Source organism: Electrona antarctica (genome assembly GCF_951216825.1).
Source record: "Electrona antarctica genome assembly, contig: scaffold_148, whole genome shotgun sequence".
Lineage (NCBI taxonomy): Eukaryota > Metazoa > Chordata > Actinopteri > Myctophiformes > Myctophidae > Electrona > Electrona antarctica.
In genome coordinates this window covers 61,630-73,362 of record NW_027638306.1, presented here as the reverse complement: position 1 = coordinate 73,362, position 11,733 = coordinate 61,630, and the positions used below count along the sequence as shown (strand labels likewise).

Here is an 11,733-nt window from a genome sequence, read left to right as displayed (position 1 = left end):
TCCCACCAGAGGGCCCCCTATACTATATATATTGAGAAACTGCTTCCTGTTCTGTAAGCTTCACTTCCTTCCAGGTTATTGATGGTTGCTGAGATGAACAAGCTGTTAACAACTAACTGGTATGAAAAAACACATTTCCATCATTCATAACAGCTAATGAGCCATTATATTATTATTATCTTATATTGGAGTCCAGACTGTGATCCTGAAGCAAAGAGAATTCAGTCAAGTTTAGTGCCACACTAGGCCCAAAGCCTGTTGCTAATGCTAACCATGTGTTGCTAATGCTAATCATGTCATAACATCTTACTTTTTTTGCTTGTTTGAGTCCAGGGGCCCGTTTCACAAAACTTGGATTAGAGATTAAACCGGGATTTAATTTATCCTGGCTTAATATATCCTGGATCAGCGATTAACTGGTCATCAATCAATCATGAAAGCAATGCCACACTAGTTACCTAGCCGCAATTTGCAACTCTAGATTTTTTTACAATGGGATGAATCTAGAGTTGCAATACCCTCCATTGACTCCCCACTCATCATTTTGCGTTTGTGATCTGCTGGTCTCAAACGACGTTAAACTCACCAACATTGCAGCTGTAGTCCAAGCTTGAATTTTTCTCTTTCGATCTGCAAAGCTTGTTTTTCATAAAAATCCCCCGTAGACATGTTATGAGCTACTTTCTGTCCAAAATATTCCACAAGTGATATTCCGAGCCGCCATTTTGTATTTTTTCAACCTGCCGTAAAACAAGACGTGTGGGAGAGCGCTTGTTTAATAGAAGGCTGTGCGTGACGGGGCGTCGCGCTGCGTCGGCTTCTTCTTTGGGTGTCTTACCTGCGCAGGTAAGATTCTATTAAACAAGCTCTCCCCCTCACGTCTTGTTTTACGGCCCGTCGCAGAATTGCAAAATGGCGGCTCGGAATATCACTTGTGGAATATTTTGGACAGAAAGTAGCTCATAACATGTCTACGGGGGATTTTTATGAAAAACAAGCTTTGCAGATCGAAAGAGAAAAATTCAAGCTTGGACTACAGCTGCAATGTTGGTGAGTTTAACGTCGTTTGAGACCAGCAGATCACAAACGCAAAATGATGAGTGGGGAGTCAATGGAGGGTATTGCAACTCTAGATTCATCCCATTGTAAAAAAATCTAGAGTTGCAAATTGCGGCTAACTAGTTACCATGGAAACTAATGCTGTGGATTTAGCCTGCTCCGGACCAGGCTAACAGCCAGGTTTAACCTAATCCTGATGTCTTTACTGTTCATTAAGCAGTCAATCTGATCACAAACCAATGATTTTTGCTACACTTATTCAATTATTATGGGTTTATGTTGCCTTGTTTTAATCGGTCTGCATTAAAGGACTAATTTAAGCACTATATACAAAATCAAAGAACCAAAATATATAGGCTGCACAACCTCATCATGACAGCTTGTGAGCTTGTAGATCAGCTGCTTTTGGTGAATGTTCCCACAGAATAGGTTTGCTGTGGTGCAAGTGGTAAAGAAGAATTATTATACATTTATTTTTTTATTAATTAGTGTGTTCCACTAGTGTGTTCCAATGCTTAATAATATACATCTTTGAATATATATTCTTTCAGAACGAACGTTTTTAACTCAAATCTTAGCTTCTGAGGGGTTACTGGAACAACATATTTTCAGATGGGGGGGTCGGCGGCCAATTACATGGTTCCTTGACATGAAATATTGAGAACCACTGATACAGAAACGAGGTATTTCAGAAAACTGTCAGGATTTAGAAGACAGCCTTAGGTCGTTCGGGCATCTGATTAAGATGCCTCTCGATCATCTCCCTAGGAAGGTCCTCGATGCACATCCCACTGGGAGGAGACCCACGGGGAAGACAAAGGCGCAGTTGGAGGAAACACATCGACTCACTGGCCTTGGAACGTCTAGGGATCCCCCAGGAGGAAGTCACTAATGTTGCTCTGGAGAGGGAAGTCTGGAGCACTCTGGTGGAGCTGCTATTTTCACTACTAATTACCGTTTTCATTGATTTATTCATGGAAATTATTGTTTTGCACCAGTGATTCTCAAAGTGGGGTCTGGGGACACCCAGGGGTCTTTGGGTGGGTTCCAGGGCGTCCCCAATGCAGCACGACAATCGTTTGAACCACACGATTAGACACCAGCGCGCAACAGACTGTCTTCATGTTTAAAATGTCATTCATAAGATTTTGGGGCAGGCCCGTCTAGAGTTTGAATGGACAGGTATCAGTCAAAAGGGAGACATCGAAGAGGAAGGATGCGTAGGGATGGATCAAGGTCAAAACTGGTCAGCTCCATATATGGAGATCAATGTGTTTGAGGTTTGAGGTCAGATGTAGAGTTGCTGGCCGGCTCCATATATGCAGATCTAGGTGATAATCCAGTCTTCTCTATGTATGGTTATCCACTATCCAGGGTTTGATGAGGACAGTGTCATGATCTTCACTGGCGGCCATATGGTGGCGTGACATGTCACGAGGCGTGAGGGACTGTTTAGCTCAAATCTAAAATGATACATAACCCATTAAGACCTGCTGCCCCTTTAAGGGGAGTGCATAAAAGGGGTGGCTAGTATTGCGGCCTTCTGTTTGCCAGAAGAGAGAAAACCTGGAGCAAATAATGTTGATGCTTTAATCAGTTTGGCAATATGGGGATATGTTTGGAATCGGTGGCATATACTATATTCCCTTTTATAGAGTTGTATTTTGCAGAGCTGGGACACTGGCATCAATACAGGGTAGGGAGGATGGGTTTTAAGAGGATTTTTGATAATGTTCAAAATGCTAGGCCTGCTGTTAGCCTACTTTATACTCTTATCTCCCAGAGCCTTCCTGGGTTATCACATTGTAGTGTATCAGAGGGAGCCTTGATTATGTATGTTTCTATCAGAGAGAGCCTATATGTATGTTTTTTGTTGTTTTGTATTTTTGTTGCTGGGATGAATTGGTATTGAGGGCTGAACCATAAAATGTTGTATTTGTGATTTATTGTAGTCCGGACTAACCGTTCACTGTTCCCGTGCCATATTTTATGTATATTTGAGATTGGGTTTTAATTGGGCTGAGGACATGGGTGTATACTGGGCCATTAATATTATTATTGCTTGTTTTGGATTTTATTTGCTGTCGTTACTTATTTACTTTGTGCTTTTGCTTTACCATATTTATTTTGTAGATCTATTTTCAAAAGATTTCCATGCATTTGAAAAGTTGAAATGGGGCATTCTGCATAATGAGTACTTTTACTCTTGGTACTTCAAGTACATTTTCATGTCAATACTTTTGTACTTTTACTGTGAAGGACCACTTCACCACTTTTCAACATATCTTCATATAATTGGTCCTCACTAATGAGCAAGATAAAATAGCACAATTTCTTTCTACTCAGTCTGTGTCTCATAGAGACACACAGGGACTACAAATGTCACGCCCCCAAATTAGACAGCGTCCCCACTTCTGGTCCGTTGGCACGGATACTGCAGGCCAGCCCATAGAAGTCCATTGAAATTCAACTGTAGTTAGCCTACTTTTAAAATAATATGAAATGAACTGAAGACTATATTGATTTGAATAAAAATATGTTTCCAAATGTATGAAGTGTCTTTGTCAACATATATTGTTGTTTTCTCAATAGAGGTATTTCACATTTAATTTACCACTTGAATGAGTTACCCATAATGTTAACGGAGCAGAGGGTTGACGGCAGACAGAGAACCTACGGGACGTCACTGCCTTTACGAGGCTACGAGCGCCGACTTTGAAGAGTGGAACTCAATATACATCCCGATCCTGACTGACTTTGTTATTCATGTCTATATTTTGAACATGTCACAGGATTACTATATATATATATGACTCATAACATCTTACTTTATTTGCTTGTTTGAGTCCAGGGGCCCGTTTCACAACACTTGGATTAGAGATTAAACCGGGATTTAATTTATCCTGGCTTAATATATCCTGGATCAGCGATTAACCGGTTTCATGAAAGCAATGCCACACTAGTTACCATGGAAACTAATGCTGTGGATTTAGCCTGCTCCGGACCAGGCTAACAGCCAGGTTTAACCTAATCCTGATGTCTTTACTGTTCATTAAGCAGTCAATCTGATCACAAACCAATGATTTTTGCTACACTTATTCAATTATTATGGGTTTATGTTGCCTTGTTTTAATCGGTCTGCATTAAAGGACTAATTTAAGCACTATATACAAAATAAAAGAACCAAAATATATAGGCTGCACAACCTCATCATGACAGCTTGTGAGCTTGTAGATCAGCTGCTTTTGGTGAATGTTCCCACAGAATAGGATTGCTGTGGTGCAAGTGGTAAAGAAGAATTATTATATTATATTATATAAAAAAAAATGTATTAATTAGTGTGTTCCACTAGTGTGTTCCAATGCTTAATAATATAAATCCATAACTGTCTTTGTTGATGGGGGCGGGGCTGAATCATGACATTTGCCATTTTATTTCTCTGATATGTTCACATCTCTCTCTCCTTTCTCTTGCTGTGTTGCCAGTTTTACAAGAGAAACAAGTGCAATGAAAATAGCTGATCTACAAGCTCACAGCAACACATTGTGAGGTTGTACATCTGTTATTTAAAAACACATTGAGAATAAATCAAAATATTTTGAATATTTGTTAAACATTTTAATAAAAAAGGCACAATCTTTTCCGATAGATGTCTGTGGACAATCACATATTAATCTGGGGTTCCTTGACGTGAAGAAATGTGGGAACCACTGGTTTAAACAACATTAGGAAGCAAGCCCAAATTAGCAACTACTGTACACTTTAGAATCAAGCCCAAAAAACATCAACCAGCAACTATCAATGATTTATTTACAAGCTACTTTACAGAAAAAACAAGTCAAAGGTTGCTTATAATAAGCAGACATGGCAACACTGCCTGAAGGAAGCAAAGAAGGAGCCCCAGTACCTTGGCTGGGAAAAAAGGTGGATATAATCGGAAACTGCTTCCTGTTCTGTAAACTGCACTTGATTTGATGCCTGGTGGCTGTCAGAACAAGCTGTGAACAACTAAGTGGTATGAAAAAAAGGCACAGACTTGTCATTTATTGTTGATTGTTTCCATAATACATAAGAGCTGATGATCTCTTATTGGAGTCCAGACTGTGATCCTGAAGCAAAGATAATTCAGTCAAGTTTAATGTTGTGAATCCACACTAGGCCCAAAGCCTGTTGCTAATGCTAACCATGTCATAACATACTTAATTTGCTTGTTTGAGTCCAGATACAAAAACCACGCCAGAGAATATTGTCTTGGTGTTTTAATCATACTTTGGTGCAACACTGTAACATTGTAGTGATGTTTATGAAGAAGTTTGATGCTAACCAAGATGCTAACTACTTAAGCATTTACATACTTTGTTTTTGTGATTCTGCCTCTATTTTACTATCTTACATGCCTATGTTTTGAGATTTTGCCTTGTTTATTGCTTTATTGTTGATTGCTTGTTCTGTGTTCTTTTCAGCACCTTGTGACTTTGCTTTACAAATAAAATGTACTTACTTACTTACTTAAGCTAGCTAGCCTTGGTTACTGAGGCAACAGCATGGCAAAACATTAAAGGGTCATTCTGCTTATTTTGTTGACATGAACAACACTTGTTTGAGTGTCTTAAAAGGATCCCTGGCTAATAAGACAAATATGCCTTAAAACATTATTCTTGCCCTGCTCTACAACTAAAATAAAAACACTTTCTTAAATAGAGAATCTTTCACTCAATAGGAACTGCTCCTATCGCAAGTTGATGATGTCATATGTCCATAATGGTCTAGTCCTATGGAATGTATGGAATGCATAATAAAAACAATGTAATACTTCCTAAGGTTAATATGAGCAAAGCAATATTTTATATACTTTTTATTAGCATGTGCATTCCATACATTCCATAGGCATATGACATCATTCCAGTATTCAGAACGTCCCATTTCACAAGTTTTCAAATGTTTAAAATAATTATAGGTGTTGTTGCATGTTGTTCCCACCAGAGGGCGCCCTACACTATATATATTGAGAAACTGCTTCCTGTTCTGTAAGCTTCACTTCCTTCCAGGTCATTGATGGTTGCTGAGAGAACAAGCTGTTAACTAACTGGTATGAAAAAACACACATTTCCATCATTCATAACAGCTAATGAGCCATTATATTATTATTATTATTATTACATCATTCATAACAGCTAATGAGCCATTATATTATTATTATTATTACATCATTCATAACAGCTAATGAGCCATTATATTATTATTACATCATTCATAACAGCTAATGAGCCATTATATTATTATTATTATCTTATATTGGAGTCCAGACTGTGATCCTGAAGCAAAGAGAATTCAGTCAAGTTTAATGTTGTGAATCCACACTAGGCCCAAAGCCTGTTGCTAATGCTAACCATGTCATAACATACTTCATTTGCTTGTTTGAGTCCAGATACTTGATAAAAACCATGCCAGAGAATATTGTCTTGGTGTTTTAATCATACTTTAGTGCAACACTGTAACATTGTAGTGATGTTTATGAAGAAGTTTGACGCTAACCAAGATGCTAACTACTTAAGCATTTACATACTTTCTGTGATTCTGACTCTATTTTACTATCTTACATGCCTATGTTTTGAGATTTTGCCTTGTTTATTGCTTTATTGTTGATTGCTTGTTCTGTGTTCTGTTCAGCACCTTGGGACTTTGTCTTGAAAGGTGCTTTACAAATAAAATGTACTTACTTACTTACTTAAGCTAGCTAGCCTTGGTTACTGAGGCAACAGCATGGCAAAACATTAAAGGGTCATTCTGCTTATTTTGTTGACATGAACAACACTTGTTTGAGTGTCTTAAAAGGATCCCTGGCTAATAAGACAAATATGCCTTAAAACATTATTCTTGCCCTGCTCTACAACTAAAATAAAAACACTTTCTTAAATAGAGAATCTTTCACTCAATAGGAACTGCTCCTATCGCAAGTTGATGATGTCATATGTCCATAATGGTCTAGTCCTATGGAATGTATGGAATGCATATGCTAATAAAAACAATTTAATACTTCCTAAGGTTAATATGAGCAAAGCAATATTTTATATACTTTTTATTAGCATGTGCATTCCATACATTCCATAGGCATATGACATCATTCTATATATACACATATTATATATGACATCAACTTCCGACAGGAGTAGTTCCTATTGAGTGAAACATTTTCTTTTTATGAAAGTGTTTTTATTTTGTAATTTTAGTTATACTGTAGAGGGGCAAGTATACTGTTTTAAGGCATATTTGTCTTTAGCCAGGGATCCTTTTAAGACACTAATGGTGTGTTGTAGTCAGTGGTGTAAAGCAGGGGTATTTATTCAGTGGTCCTTCAGGGGGTTCCAGGTGGTCCCCGCCAAATGGACATTAAAGAAAATGAACGCTTGTGGGTCCATTTGGTTTCATTTCACACTCTCCTCTCCTGCATCAGTTAATTTATACTAAGTCTACACAATTAGAGAATGTAGAAGAATTGTTATTTTGATCAACGTTTGCCTTACTCTCTGTATCTCTCCTGTGGTACCAACATTAATACATAATACATAATACTCTCTGTATCTCTCCTGTGGTACCAACATTAATACATAATACATAATACTCTCTGTATCTCTCCTGTGGTACCAACATTAATACATAATACAGCCTTACTCTCTGTATCTCTCCTGTGGTGCCAACATTAATACATAATACAGCATGGAATTGTGGACAAAATCTTATCCAACAATGACACCAGAAATATTCTACATTTTGGGAGAGGCTACATTTCATCAGATCCATTTGGGCTCAAATGTAGAATAAATAATGGGCCTTGAAACCACTGGTGCAAAGTAACTAAGTACATTTACGTACTGTAGGCCTACTTAAGTACAATAATGTTGAGGTATTTGTACTTTACTTGAGTATTTCCCATTTCCAATACTTACTCCAATAGAAGAGGCAAATATTGTACTTTTACTCCACTACATTTATTTAAAAACTTCTGTTAACTTTACCTCACTTCTTTTAACTAAGATACGAGTTTGGTTGTTTAATAATAACTGATCTAAATAAGGACCTAGAACAGGTTTTTGGAGCTCTAACAGTGACAAAGCCATGAGAGCAATGATACAAAAAAGTAGTAGTATTTATTTTATGACATATTATTTAAGTTATCCTATGTTCCCTCAGCCCTGTGTTCCCTCAATGTTCCCTACATATATATATGTTATCCAAAGCTCTATGTTCACTCAGTCCCTCAACCTGATAAGTGCAATTAGTGTAATAACTAATAAGTGTAATAGTGTATTAAGTGTAATAGTGTAATGGTGTAATAGTGTAAGTGCAATACATGTAATAGTGTATTAAGTGTAATAGTGTAATGGTGTAATAGTGTAAGTGCAATACATGTAATAGTGTTAATTGTGTAATAGTATAGTAGTGTAATAGTGTAATAAGTGCAATAGTGTAATACGTGCAACAGTGTAATAAGTGCAACAGTGTAATAGTGCAACAGTGTAATAGTGTAATAAGTGTAATAAGTGCAACAGTGTAATCGTGCAACAGTGTAATAGTGTAATAAGTGTAATAGTGTAATAAGTGTAATATAAGCCATAAATATAGGTTTTTCAGAAAGCTTAGGTCAGGATTTAGAGGGCTTGTTTAAATTTTTGTTTGTATTTGTATTCTTTTTTTGGCGTGGCGCTAGTTTATTTAATTATGTTTCTCACTTCAGTCAGGGAAAGTTGATGGAGTGACAGTCATGACTCATGGCATAAATAGTACAGTACACAGTACATGTATACTGTACAATAAATGCATGTATAATTTAATATATGACACAAGATGTACGCGGTTATAGATTTACTCTCTCGATGTTGAATTCCGTTTCGCCGCATTCAAAGGTGTGTGTGTGTGTCTTTGTGTGTGTGTCTTGTCTTGTTTGTGTCCAGACTTCAAGGAGGCGTTCGGTCTCTTTGACAGAGCTGGTGAGAACCTGGTGGCCGATATCTGTAGTGCTCTGGGCAGCTGGGCCAGAACCCCACCAACAAGGAGGTCACCACCATCCTGGGAAACCCAACCGCAGACGGTAAGAGGCCACACTCACACACACACACACACACACACACACACACACACACACACACACACACACACACACACACCTACGTACAAACTAAAACATGCTAATACATAAATACATCAAGTCGTCAAGAATCATACGTAAGCTAAGAACCTAACAGTGGAATATCTATATAATGAAACTATGCGTAAACATACACTGTAGAGTGCTATAAAAGGAACAACTGTCAGTTAGAAACCTTGTATATTCTTTTTTTTATGTCATCTTTTGATGCTTATTTTATACTTTGTCGCAGTGGTTCCCAAAGTGGGGTCCGGGGACCCCCAGGGGGTACTTGTGGGAGTTCCAGCTAAATGATGATTTGGAACTAGGGTTAGGGTTAAGGGTTAGGGTTAGGGTTAAATTGTGACTGGGGGTGCTATGGAGGAGCTGGCTATAGAGTGTCAGAGTCCCGCCCCCTTTCATGACGACGCCAGGCCCAGGAAATGAATCACAATGCATTTTTCCCATAGACATTTCAAAAAGTATTTATTTAAAGACCTAACCCTAACCCTAACATTAAAGTTCATAGACTTGGCTGGCAAATGATTTACGTATTAGTGCTCTAAACAAACATTAAAAGGTCCATAGACTTGGCTGCCACATGTGATATGACTAATCTTCAAAAGACATGCATTGGGGATGAATGACATGATGAATGGATTATGTTAAAAATCTAATTTAGATATCTTGCTACTTGAACATTCATTGTTCATTGGTTATCTGGCATTTCAATGTACTGATACAATTGTGTCGCAGATCAAACTTCTGCATATATTTCATAGATTCCACAGACATGTTTGAAAGTTGTGTTGGATTTATTTTAATGTGTATTTTCTAAATGTTTAAGAGGTCATTAATATGTCCGTACACGGACAAATGTGTCCATGGCAAGACTTGGTCTTGTCCGTGGTGAATTTTCTGTTTTACACACCATTATAATGTTAGGCCGATGTTGTTATTGGTTTACCTGTGATCCTAGTTAACTGAGACAATACTACTACTACTATTTTTTTCAACCGGGCCACACAGCCACACAGCTCATTATTCTACTGTTGAAATGAATGGATTATAAATATAACTGTGTGCTTCGCTTTGTGACCCATGACCTTTGTGTTTGACCTCAGTGGAAAACACCAGACCCTGCCTGAGGGTAATAATTTAACCATATATATATATACTGTAAATTACCAAAGTCCTGAAGGTGCCATACAGCTGAGTTCTAACCACATAGCAGTGGACAGAGTCTACAGCTGGCATAATGTAATTGTGAACCACATAGCAGTGGACAGAGTCTATAGCTGGCATAATGTAGTTGTGAACCACATAGCAGTGGACAGAGTCTACAGCTGGCATAATGTAATTGTGAACCACATAGCAGTGGACAGAGTCTATAGCTGGCATAATGTAGTTGTGAACCACATAGCAGTGGACAGAGTCTACAGCTGGCATAATGTAGTTAGTGTCGAGGCCGGGCACAGGACTCCTTGTCTACTAATCCAATAGTTATGGAATAATCACTAAGAAAATGAGCTATTGCAGACCTAGTTTTGCTCCAATGTTCTGTCCGTGTCACTGACAGAGTCACTGTGCCGTGTAGTACCAAGGTACCGCACCAAGTTGTCATACAGTGGAAGTTTTACTCATAGTGCTGGCGGCGCCACGGTCATCGACTTATCGTGTCATACAGTGGAAGTTCTACTCATAGTGCTGGCGGCAGCTGGAAGAAGGTGTCATACAGCTGAGTTCTACTCAAAGTTCTGGAGGTCCTGAAGGACTTCACGACATAGTGACTCTGTCAGTGACACGGGAGAGAACATTAAGCCAAACTATGGCTGCAATAGCTCATTTTCTTAGTGATTATTTCATAACTATTGGATTAGTCGACAGGGAGACCTAGACACAACTGCATTATGCCTAAGTCCACTGCTATGTTTTTTTTTCACAATTACAGTATTCCAGCTAGGGATGTTAATTGTTATGTCTATGTAACTAAATCTTTTGCTTTTATTTATTTTTTTCTGGGTTGCCTGATGCATCATGAGGACACCTCTACACCAGCAGTGGATCGAGAAGAGTACCTGAAGGGCTTTACCCAAATTATGTTTATTTACCCAAATTATGTACAGTGTCTCGCTGTTGCAAACAGTGGATTTATACCAAAAAGCATGTTTTTGCAATAAGCGCCCCCCTACGGATGGAATTGCCTAAACCACCATGTGAATTAAATTTGGGGTGGACTTTGGAAGCTGCTGAACGATATACGGACTATTCTGCGTGTGGTGTGTTTTAATCGGATAGGTCATACGGAATGCAGGGAAAGTTAATTTTTTATTCGAGGATTTAAAAAATCATGAAGGATACTACACTGATGGTAGATCTTGTGATATGCTAGTTTATCCCTGGAATAAAAGTTATGTGTTGAGATAAGCTATGCATACAAAAATGTAAAAACATGTCACCCAGGTATAAGGATACACTTTAAGTACTATTTAACTGTTTTTGCTGAACTGTAAATCTGTATAAAAAATACAAAAACCCTGTCTACTTGA

The 11,733-nt window shown here is 38.1% G+C and overlaps 1 long non-coding RNA gene across 2 annotated transcripts; it reads left to right on the top strand.

Annotated features, from left to right (window-relative positions):
• Window positions 1-5,028: 5,028 nt before the first annotated feature.
• Window positions 5,029-11,733, top strand: LOC306918195. Of its 2 annotated transcripts, none has more exons than XR_013789298.1 (3): window positions 5,029-5,074; window positions 9,012-9,148; window positions 11,246-11,733. It is a non-coding gene; the product is annotated as an uncharacterized lncRNA (long non-coding RNA). The 2 variants fall into 2 exon arrangements; XR_013789299.1 differs by lacking the exon at window positions 5,029-5,074 and adding an exon at window positions 6,051-6,148.